Source organism: Saccostrea cucullata, unplaced genomic scaffold (assembly GCF_032062105.1).
Source record: "Saccostrea cucullata isolate Sc308-1 unplaced genomic scaffold, CSIRO_AGI_Scuc_v1 ctg2286, whole genome shotgun sequence".
Taxonomy (NCBI): domain Eukaryota; kingdom Metazoa; phylum Mollusca; class Bivalvia; order Ostreida; family Ostreidae; genus Saccostrea; species Saccostrea cuccullata.
In genome coordinates this window covers 66,773-79,659 of record NW_026937586.1, presented here as the reverse complement: position 1 = coordinate 79,659, position 12,887 = coordinate 66,773, and the positions used below count along the sequence as shown (strand labels likewise).

The 12,887-nt window shown below is 35.5% G+C and overlaps 1 long non-coding RNA gene across 1 annotated transcript; it reads right to left on the bottom strand.

Annotated features, from left to right (window-relative positions):
• Positions 1-10: 10 nt before the first annotated feature.
• Positions 11-12,057, bottom strand: LOC134248442 (uncharacterized). Its single transcript, XR_009988056.1, has 3 exons — positions 11,677-12,057; positions 8,004-8,119; positions 11-251 (listed from the first exon to the last, which is right to left on the bottom strand). It is a non-coding gene; the product is annotated as an uncharacterized LOC134248442 (long non-coding RNA).
• Between the last annotated feature and the right edge of the window lie 830 nt (positions 12,058-12,887).

The window sequence follows — 12,887 nt, the reverse complement described above, 5'->3', positions numbered from 1 at the left end:
GGAGGTAACTGTTAATTTTTACAAAAGGGAGGTAACTGTTAATTTTTACAAAAGGGAGGTAACTGTTACCTGGTTGTGTAATTTTGACGTCAAATATTTTTTCAACGTGTTTGTTGTACGCGGTGATCTGGAATACTGTAGTGGGCGTGTCCTCGATACAGGAGATATTGACAGGTACGACGTCCAATGAAACACGCTCCCATCTCATATAGTCACCGTCACCATGAACACGGAATATCTCCGCCCACAATCTACAAAACAACAAGAGGCCCATGGGCCACATCGCTCACCTGAGAACCTTTGACCATTCTGTTCTTTACCAGATTTCACCCTTGTTATACATAATGCATCCCCACCCTACCCCACTGATCATAATTTAGACATTTTGAAATCTACACCATGATCCTTCCATGGGCACAAATGTTTCAACTTTATTGGCCCAGTGGTTCCTGAGAAGAAGATTTTCAAAGATTTTTCCAATATATTTCTATGTAAAAATTTGATTCCCTATAATGGCCCCGCCCTTCCCCCGGGGGTCATGATTCCTACAATTTAGAATTTACACTACCCCAGAATGCTTCCACATAAGGTTCACTTTTTCTGGCCCAGTGGTTCTTGAGAAGAAAATTTTCAAAGATTTTCCTATATATTTCTATATAAAATTTTGATTCCCCATTGTGGCCCCGCCCTTCCCCTGGGTGTCATTATTTGAACAATTTAGAATCTACACTATACCAGGATGCTTCCACATAAGTTTCAGCTTTTCTGGCCCAGTGGTTCTTGAGAAGAAGATTTTCAAAGATTTTTCCTATATATTTCTATGTAAAAATTTGATACCCCATTCTGACCCCGCCCATCCCCTGGGGGTCATGATTTGAACAATTTAGAATCTACACTATACCAGGATGCTTCCACATAAGTTTCAGCTTTTCTGGCCTAGTGGTTCTTGAGAAGAAGATTTTCAAAGATTTTTCCTATATATTTCTATATAAAACTTTGATTCCACATTGTGGCCCCACCCATCCCCCGGGGGTCATTATTTGAACAATTTAGAATCTACACTATACCAAGATGCTTCCACATAAGTTTCAGCTTTTCTGGCGCAGTGGTTCTTGAGAAGAAGATTTGCAAAGATTTTTCCTATATATTTCTATATAAAACTTTGATTCCCCATTGTGGCCCCACCCTTCCCCTTGGGGTCATGATTTGAACAATTTAGAATCTACATTATACCAGGATGCTTCCACATAAGTTTCAGCTTTTCTGGCCTAGTGGTTCTTGAGAAGAAGATTTTCAAAGATTTTTCCTATATATTTCTATGTAAAACTTTGATTCCCCATTGTGGCCCCGCCCATCCCCCGGGGGTCATGATTTGAACAATTTAGAATCTGCACTATACCAGGATGCTTCCATAAAATTTTCAGCTTTTCTGGCCCAGTGGTTCTTGAGAAGAAGATTTTCAAAGATTTTTCCTATATATTTCTATATATAGGTTTGATTCCCCATTGTGGCCCCACCCTTCCCCCGGGGGTCATGATTTGAACAATTTAGAATCTACACTACCCCAGGATGCTTCCACATAAGTTTCAGCTTTTCTGGCCTAGTGGTTCTTGAGAAGTAGATTTTCAAAGATTTTTCCTATATATTTCTATGTAAAACTTTGATTCCCCATTGTGGCCCCGCCCATCCCCCGGGGGTCATGATTTGAACAATTTAGAATCTGTACTATACCAGGATGCTTCCATAAAATTTTCAGCTTTTCTGGCCCAGTGGTTCTTGAGAAGAAGATTTTCAAAGATTTTTCCTATATATTTCTATATAAAACTTTGATTCCCCATTGTGGCCCCGCCCTTCCCCCGGGGGTCATGATTTGAACAATTTAGAATCTACACTACCCCAGGATGCTTCCACATAATTTTCAGCTTCACTGGCCCAGTGGTTCTTGAGAAGAAGATTTTTTAATGACCCCACCCTATTTTTGTCTTTTCTTGATTATCTCCCCTTGCGAGGGGATATGTCCCTTCATTTTAACAATTTAAATTCCCCTTTACCCAAGGATGCTTTGTACCAAGTTTGGTCAAAATTGGCCCAGTGGTTCTTGAGAAGAAGTCGAAAATGTGAAAAGTTTACAGACGGACAGACAGACAGACGGACAGACGGACAGACGGACAGACGGACGGATGGACGGACGACGGACAAAATGTGATCAGAAAAGCTCACTTGAGCCTTCGGCTCAGGTGAGCTAAAAAAGTCAAATAAAAGCTAGTACTACAGTGCAACACAGGCACGTGGCATCATTTTTGAAAAAGGGGGGCCAACCAGAGAAAAAAATTTTTTTTACTTAAACTTAATACCTGTAAATGTAAATCCTATTTTTGGGGGGAGGGGGGGGGTAGTGGCCAACTTTTTTCAATTTAAGGCCAACTTCCAATTTTTTTGCATGCAATACTATGTTTTCCTTTTTATCACTATACTGTAGTAAGAAGTGGGGGGCCAACCAAACTTTCAATGGACATTTTGAATAGTAAAGGTATTGTTTGGAAAAAAAAAGTGAGGGGACCAGCCCCCCCCCCCCCCCCAATTACTACAATAACATGCCTGCAACATTAAGCAGCCAAATAATTTTTTTTTCAAATTAGATTGTTCTTTAAATGAAAAGACATCTACCGTCTACTAAAGAAAACTTGACTCTCTTTGTATAGTTCTATTATTACATTTAACATAATGATTATATACAATCAAAACCAAAATTCTGAGAAAATTTGATCTTGTCTGTTAATAATGATTTATTCTCTTTTGCAATATATGTAAGGAACACACATTAAAAATATTTTGAGATGACAGTTTAAAAACATGCAGAAATAAATTGAGAAACGGCACACTTTTTTGTGCGCAACGTACAGTTTTTTCAATGGGTGGCACTGTAGCTCTCCGGTCTGTCAAAATATTTTGCTACAGTTCTGCAGCTAGTCCATTAATAACAATTTATTGCCTCCTTCAATAATGTGCCATAAAATCTTAATGTCTCATCTACCGTCAAGTGATAAAAGTACCGTCTACAGTCAAGTGATAAAAGTACCGTCTACAGTCAAGTGATAAAAGTACCGATACTTCACAACAGATCAACAATCAGAAGCACAACATCTAAACATTAAAACAGAGAGATCTAGAGTTAACTGTATCAACCGTATTATAAAATTCTTACAGTAATAATTAATGTAACAGAGTACCAGCTATATAAAAGTGAATTGGTGAATTATCTGTTACACTGCATAAAGGGGAAGAACTCCTACAACTTCAGTCTCAATATCACAATGTTTTAAGTTTAAATCTTACTTTTTAAAAAGTTTCTGATAGAGTTAATATTTGTTTCAATTAAGTTTTTATACTTTTATTTAACATTACTGTAACACTCATTAGTCACAGCTGCAAAAGATACTCTGTAAATTATGTACAAACCAAAAAAGGAATAAATTAACTACTCTAACTAATTTTTATAGGATGTATATAAAAAAAATTTTCTTGAGTTTTGATATTGTATTACATTTATGTGATGAATAGACTCATTTCTTTTTTCACTTTTTGTACAGCAACTAGTAATTTATCAATTTATTGTTTGCAAAAAGTTTAAATCTTACTTATTTTTTTTTATTTTTCTGATAGAGCTATAGATATTTGTTTAAATAAAAATTTCATAATAGTTTTTTTAAAATATAGCTGCATGCAAAAAATAATACTTTAAATTATGTACAAACCAAAAAAGAATAGATTCAATCAAATTTTTTTCTTGAGTTTTAATAGTTGCATGACATTTCTGTTATGAATAAAGTCATTTCTTTTTTCACTTTTTGTACAGCAATAATATTCATTAAAGTATTCTTTATGCATCCATGATTATTTATAAATATACAAAGTATACAGAGAGCTCTTATCTTCCCACCATAACAAAATCAAGTTACAGCATTTTAGCTGAGGGCGGATGACGGCACCAAGAAAAATAATAAATCCTGAAGTCTGTGATTCTATAAATAGATTCCTTACCCTCCAGAAATGAGTCAAACACCTACACGGAATGAAGCGAAACAAAAACAACGAATAACTTAGATTCCAGTTAGAAATTTTATAGAAATCCTTGAGAAAATCCCAACACTGCCTCCATTTTCAGACAAGGGTTCAGATTGATCCAAGGAACAAATTAACCATCACAATGTAGGACATATTGATCGTCATGACAACAGACACTCATTGATTTCCATGACAACAGCTGCTATACTTCTCTCACAAGATGACACCCCTGTCTTGTGTTGATTTTATAATTTGTTATTTGGTTAAATGTGCAGGGAGACAAGAAAATCAATTTTATTCTATGGAGATTTTGTTTTCAGATAATTGAAAATCATTGAACATCAAGTATTTTTCTGCATCTTTTTCCTGTAAAAAATTGAAGCCCCATTTAGGACAATTCAGTGTCATTCACTCCACAGACACAAAGGATCCTCAACATTCCTTCTCCACGACTCAAGAACTTTAATCCTGTAACCACTGCGCCATACGTGCAATCCCAAATATTGTATACAGGGTTTAAGGGTTATTATCGACCCATGTTAATTTTGCCCTTTTGCACTTGCGAACAATTTTGCCCCATTTTAAATTTGCCCAGTCATAGTTCTGTTTAAGAAATTATGAGGTGTAATTTGAATTTGCCCCATTTTAAATTCGCCCAATCAAGAAGAGTGCAAAAGGAGCCTAACCCTAAAACATGGGTGAAAATTTCCCCATGTACAGTATTCATAATTCTTAATATTCCCTCTCAACAAGAGTCAACATGCTCAAAGACCCTAAAGGTTTCAAATATTAGATATTTAAGGCAGCTCTATACACAGTGATCATGATGCACTGAAGGGTTTCAATTCCTGGCTAATTTCTAATCCATCAAAGTGATCTGCTCTGTGGTGTACTAAAATGAAAGAGATTAAAGAAAGTATACTTAGAGTGAGAGGGAGACCCGGGTTCCATACTTAGAGTGAGAGGGAGTCCCGGGTTCCATACTTAGAGTGAGAGGGAGACCCGGGTTCCATACTTAGAGTGAGAGGGAGACCCGGGTTCCATACTTAGAGTGAGAGGGAGACCCGGGTTCCATACTTAGAGTGAGAGGGAGACCCGGGTTCCATACTTAGAGTGAGAGGGAGACCCGGGTTCGATTCCTGGTCCAGTCATACAGTGTCTCATTTGCTGTTACAGATTTGATGCTGTTGACCACCCCAGGAATTGCAAGTGAAAGTCCTGCCAGGGGCAATAAGAACTTGGGTTGTGTCTTCGAGGGCAAAGACCATTTAAGGAGGGAGGAATGTAATGGTTTAGGCCGTGGATACCTGAATAGCTCAGTTGGTAGACAACCTGACTATAAAGATGCAGGGCTCCTGGGTTTGATTCACGGTCCAACCATACATTTTCTCCTTTCCTGTTTCACAAGTACATGTATTTTCTACTTTATAAGTAACCAACCATAATTTCTATTCACTGGTATTTCGTTATCTCTGAAAATTTTTCCTAGAGAAATATGGTAGCATCATTTAAGGGCTGGGTGGTATCGGGTGGAAAATCACAAAACTGTAACCAACAATGTACATAAGGATCCACCCCTTTTTCTGTGACTCTAAAATAAATCCTAGAACCACTTCATCTTGATGCACCTGGCAATGTTTCATATATGTTAAAGAATCTTGTTAGTGCAAATTTCAAACTAAACATATTGAATTTTCTAAAGAGTAGATTCAATTATTTTCTGTTTCCTCTCCCCTCTCTGCAGAATCTAAGGAACTAAATCTTGGTCATGCACCTATATATATTTCCATTTCTAATATTTTTCTCTGTGATAACTCTTTGAAAGTTAGCGGAGTTGATTTCTTGATAATTCTTCCGAAATGCAAATTAGGCAGGTCAATAAGTCAGGAGCTAATATGCATGCCCTGGCATACTATACCAACTAGACAGTGATTCCTTAAATATGTTGTTTTTTCAGCCATTATTGCAAGGATTTGTAAGACTTATCTCCCTTTTAAGAATCTTGGTTCAACCCTGATACTTACAGCTGATTACAAACGTTGCTTTTTTTTGGTCTCCTCATGGTCAAGGTCAAAGGTCAGGGGTCAGAGTGCACATGATGACCTTTGAACTGCAAACACTAGGGAGTTGCAACTCCATTGTCAGGCACATTTGAGGTTAAAGTTTAAAAGATTAAAATCCATCTTAATTCTAATGAAATCTTCAGTCTGTATAAACACTCTTCCATAAAACATTTTATCCACTACCACCAACACAATAGCTGGCTTGGCTACATGTGTTTATATTTTCAGGGAATAAAAATCTTTTCAGCATGAAAACCTGGCCTCCATTTTAATGGATTGTAATTGATTTGATACAGAGTGGTATCTTAAAACACTTAAAGTAATTCCCAGGTTCCTCTGCCCCAAACACAATACACCAGTTTCCTCTGTAGAAACACCGAGATCAGCATGTCAGCTGTATATCTTTTTTATCTCCACACATCAAAGAGTGACATCCTTAATTTATCACTTTCTACCTCATCTACAGGTCTGCTCAAAATTCGGGTCCAAAGTTTTTTTTTAATCGTCGGAGAAAAAAGTTAAACATATATATGTATAAACTATTATAATAATAGTTACGAAAATTGTGAAAATATTATTATCAATTACAAAATGTGGAGATTTTTTTTTCTCTTTTGTTAATAGAGTTTTTTAACTTCAGCTAAATCTATAAAGATATTTAACCATTATCACCTATAAAGTCATCGTTTTGAACATTTTGAAGGTCATTCATCAGAGGTTACTCAGGTGAAACCTGCTGTACAGTGTTACAATATTAAGAAAGTTCCTATTGAGAATTTTCATAAGTAGTTATAACTTTTCAAATCCAATTTCAATTGTTAAATATTATTTAGATCTCTTGATGCTCATATTCTCCATCATACACAGTAAGTTTGCCATCTCACTTGAACTTTACAATATAATTGTTCAGTGTTGTAATTAAGTGCATATTTTTATCAAATTATAATCCATGAATTCACTTATTTAGAATCCATTCAAACCACTGTAACAATAATCTTTCTGCATTTTCTTCACACATAAATTATATCCCAGCCATTCTCACAATTTCTGATTTTTTCCCAACATTATTCTTGAAGATTTCATTCTGTCCCACTATAAATATTCATCATCTCTATCAGATATAAATAAGAACAATGTCACTCAGATCTACCTGTTTTCACCTGTAATACATCAAAGCTAAAGGCCAGGGATTATACGTCACTTTATTGTCATTATCTCTCATCAATTGTTAAAAACCTTCCCTTTGAAGGAAAAGCCAGACTTTTACTTGAGAAGGTTTTAAAATTCTTCACTGATCAGATTAAAATTCAAGGACCATTTTCACTGAAAGGAAATGTTTAAGAACTAAATAGAAAATTAACACCTACCCTTTGCTTTGCTGTGTTGCTATGGATACATGTATATACAGTTACCATGGATACACGTATATACACTTCTTATCTGAGGAGATGGGAGTCCTTGTTGTATTCTCATGGATACAAGCATATTGAGTATTCTTACCTCAGGAGGTGAGAGTCCTTGCTGGATATATGTATATACAGTTACCATGGATACATGTATATACAGTTACCATGGGTACATGTATATATACAGTTACCATGAATACATATATATAGATACCATGGATACCTGTACAGTAAAACTCGTTTAGTACGAACACGGATATTGCGAATTCACGGATATAGCGCAGTCATCTTGGATCCCCACTATGTAAATTTAATGAATTTCTCATACGGTTATAATGAATTACGGATATAGTGAAGTAATTTCATAGGTCCCAGCGACTTTGTTATAACCGAGTTTTACTGTATATACAATTCAGGAGATGGGAATCTTTGCTGTGTTGCCATGGATACATGTTTATACAATTCTTACCTCAGGAGATGAGAGTCCTTGCTGTGTTGCCATGGATACTGGTCCTCTCTGTAAGGTTTCTTACTCAGTAATGGGGCACAGAGTTTATTACCCATCATGCGTCTGGCCCATGCTCACTGAAACAAAACCAAAACAGAAATAATTAAAATACTGCTCTAGACTCACCACTCCTTGTGGACCAATGGATTTCTTGGTTCACCCTCAGCAATGAATTACATCCCTATGGACAATTAATTTGTTAACATATATTACTTAATTGAACCCTAATCCCTATGGGTTATGCACAAAATAAAGCCCCCCCCCCTCTAAAACTGTGGTAACATTGTTGTTGCCCATGGAAAACTGACCCCCATGAGTTTAATTAAATGATGCCACAGTATTATACCATAAATCATGAAATAGCGCAAATTAAAAAAATTATCACAAGCATGATAAGCATATCAATCCCTTTTTATTCTTTTGATCACTTTTACACCTTATACAATATATAAGAGAAATCACCTGGGATATATTTATCAAATCAAACATTTATTAATCTTATAACCCTTAGCATTTAGCCATTATACTTACAATCATTGTATTAACTTTCATCTTATAATAAACAATGAAGTGCTGGCTAGAACTTGTATATTTACATGACTGCCTAAATATTTAGCAATGTTCCGGTGTGTGTATCGTTCCACACAATTTAAAACAAAATCAACTGACCCCAATATCCGACCACTTTTTTTTATCTTAATCACTCAAATTACCCATAATTCCTCATCAAAGAGCTCCCTTCAGGAGGAATTAATTAGATTAGTCGGCTATTTTATGTCAATCTTTGAAAAGCCACAAAACACGAGAGAAGAGAAAAATAGCTGGATTTCAATTGGAAAGGATTACAGCCTCTGTCTGTCTGGTTACAGTGGGCATCACAACAGCTGGTAAACCCCAGACCCTATCAAATATTTACTTCTTATAAAACCAGGACTCCTCCATTAGAATGTATATTGTATATATACTACCGGTTCTTTTATACATTTTTTTTCATTTTAACTATAATATATAGTCAGAGGAATATGTATTGGGGAAAATTTTTAAAAACAACAGAAAACTTATGTTTTATTAATTGGTACGGTTAGGTAAATTATCTTTATAAGCATGATAAGGGTGCGTGATAGGAGATTCAAAATCAAAAACAATCTCATCAGTCTTTTACGTTTCAACTTTTCTTTCAGCCAGGAGGCTTTTAAGTCTGATGGATAATATAATTAAATATGGTGCTAATAGACTGATTGACATGGGATTAGCTCTATAAACCTCTTTGGTACAAGAGAGAACAAGGTATGGTCAAATCAGCACAAAATTTAACAGAATGGGAGAACAACATATTGGACTGGTCAACAGGGATACTTACTTCTTGGCACTTGATCCCGGGTCTAACATCTCCAAGAATCTCCATACATGTTGTGTTTTGCCTTGTTCAGGATTTTTAATTCTTGAACGGATTAATTTTAATATACCTTGAAATCACTAATTTTCAAGGGGGTTTAATTTTTGTGGTTTTTCAAGGTATGAAGATCGAGACCCACAAATGTATGTCCACCATGAAATGCAATTTATCATATATATTACTAACTGAGCAATTCTTCAACCACAAAATCAAATCCCCATTAACCAAAATATTTTTCTCAAACCACAAAAATTTGACCCTTCAAAAATATGTGATTTTACAGTAATATCAACACTTTATCAAACAAGGACTTGAGCCTGGACCCCCTAAACAAGTGTTCTCCTACATGTGTGGATCTATTGGGGGTCAAGAAGGGGTCAAAGCCCCAACCTCAGGAATTGTAAAGTTATTATATAACATGTACACTGCAACAAATAACAAGAGGCCCACTGGCCATACATATGTAGCATTCACCTGAGCATCTGGCCCTAAAATCTATTCTTCACCAGTTTGTCCCCTTGTAATATCTATTGTTGCCCCGCCCTACTCCCACTTCTAAGGTCATGATTTGAACAATTATAAGAATCTACATGATACCAGCATGCTCCTGTAATCATAAGTTTCAGATTTTCTGGCTTGGTGGTTCTTGAGGGAAGATATTTAAAAAAAAATTTTCTGTATCATTATTTCAAAACAAAACTTGGATTTCCTTTTATGGCCCTGCCCAACCCCACCCTTTTAAAATTTGTCTTTTCTTCACTACATGATATAAATCTCCCTTGAAAGATGTCTTAAAATTGGCACTTCATTTTCACAATTTTTAAAATCACCTTTACCCAAGAATGCTTTGCACCAAATTGTCCCAGTGGTTCTTGAGAAAAAAAACTTGAAAAGTTTACAGCTTACTTGAGTTTTGATCAGCTTAGGTGAGCTAAATATGACTTTGGACCCCTTCCGTCTTAGAAAAATAGATCAACCTTAACATGGAATAAGATTTTCTCCTGTTTAGGAATGGCACTTTCCTTTAATCGTTTAGGCTAATTATTAATATATTTCTAGATTAGGATTTTTTGGATTGAGGTGGATCCCCCCCTTTGAAAACAAATCCTGAATCTACACCAGTCCAAAACAAGTGTATTACCATGAGAACTAATGACGGAAATCTTAATTACGAAAAAAAAAGTTGGAATAAAAGTAATCCTGGTTCAATCTGATACAAGGAAATAAGACAGATCTCTGGTAGCTTTGAACGGATGAACATGAATCAGCTATAGACAGTCACAAAGTACTTGAAAAAGTAAATATTATAGATTAATACAGGGAAGAAAAAGCTCGTATCATTCACTATATATAATCCATATATTCTGTTTCCTTAGAACATGAAAATATATAACCCAATAATTTTAATCCAGTAGCAACTCCGGTTATTTTTGAAAAAAGAAAAAATAAATTGACTGCAGATACATGTATTCCATTTCGGAAGGGCTAATTGAGAATACCTCCAAGTTGAAAGACAATGGTATTGGCATATACAGTGAAAACTACCTAATCTGACACCTGAATAATCTGACACACTGTGAACTCTGACATGATTTTTCCCCCCATTTTACTCTTTCCCATGTTTTTTACACTGTGCCATGCAACATTGTCTATTTGTCTCCTAGTGTAAGTTGGATTAGGCAGGTTTCTCTGTATAAATACTTATATCGCAATCTTTGTCTTAACCTCTGTATGCATAGCTCACCTTTGAATGTATTAAGGTTTTAATGAATAAAAATTAAATCACAGTACATCTGGATATATGATAAAAATACATCATCTGGAATAAAGATAATGGCTCTCCAGTTTCACAATTGTTATAGCACACATGCAGAACACACAGCATTAATAAATTCCTTAGAGAAATAAAATGAAAAGGCTGAGATTTTGGTTTCATTCACAGTCCAAAGTTTTTATGTAGCTGGAACATTAATGAATTCCTACACTTACTAAATATATTCAGTTTTAATTAATCCAGACTCCTGAACTCAACATCAGGCCTTCACAGAGCAGAAGGATAAACACACGAATTAAACACATTAGACTAAACACCATTACGTTAAATATTCCCCGTGCATTGTAATACAGCACCAGGCATTCACATTAATTTATGTTAAACAAACAATTATCTATTCCCTCTCTCCATTCTACAAATCAATATCGAGACACGTGTGTGAGAGTTTAGTTAAGGATACTTACATCTTCTACGAGGCCTGTAGCCATTCAATAAGTTCTTCTACTCCGTGGAATCAACATCCTGAATTCTCCACTCAGAGATCGATATAAATTTCCTGCAAGAGGCTGGCAGGAAAAATGTCATTGGTGTCAAACTCCCGGCTCATCCAGACATCTTCTTTTTCACTCAGGAGCTTAGATTTCTTAGAAATTTGCGCATGCCTTTTTTCCACAAATCATTTTAACGTTTGATGAACTTTATGGAGCCGTGAAAACTCCGACATGTGTGTATAGATTTTCACAGAGCTGAGCATTTGGTGAATTGAATGCCGTCGTTTGTTTTTTTTTAGTCTAGGAACAATAAAGATAAACCCAACAAATGATCAGTGAAATTCTTTCTATAGTGCAGACAATTTAACCGTTTAACTTTTTTAATTTGCTTTTTAGATTGTTAACACAATTATTTTATTAAATTCACATAATTTTCTGGCTGTCGCTAAATATTTATCTGGCGTTCGCTATATACATATATGTAATATCTGGCGGCCGCAATATATTTCTCTGACGGCTGCTAGATAGTTATCTTTCGGCCGTAATTAGCCCCTTCACGGTAACTGCGGTACTACTGCTACATACAGGGCAAATTAGTAACGTTTGGCGGATTTTTTGTTGATAGATAATTAAATGACATTTTTGAACAATTGCTTTTACGTTATATTTCACCAAAATCTATCATTTTTCCCTGCAAAAGAGCAGTACCGCAGTTATGGTGAAAGGGTCTATTTATCTGGCGTCCGACAGATAACTCTTAGCATCCTGATGCGCGCGCATGTTTTTACGTTAGATATCAGCAAGAAGTGGATACACCCAAGCACGCTGTATCCATGCATACAATGAAAGTGCAAGGATATGTCATTAAAACCCGCCAAAAATTAAAAGTTTTCATAACCTTAAAATGAAATAAGATTTTTATTTAATTTTTTACTCGTTAATTTACATATATGGTCATTGGTCATTTTGCAAAATTATTTTGTTAAAATACATTCTGATTACACACACAAGTACTTTGAAGATGACATCAAAGAGATGCAAGAGTTTCTGATTGACAATATATGGTTTTTTGAAACCAGGTATTCCAACAATCTATTGGAATCCCCATGGGTACTAATTGTGGTCCGTTATAAGCTGACCTATTTTTATATTCTTATGAAGCAGAATTTGTATAAAATCCTATG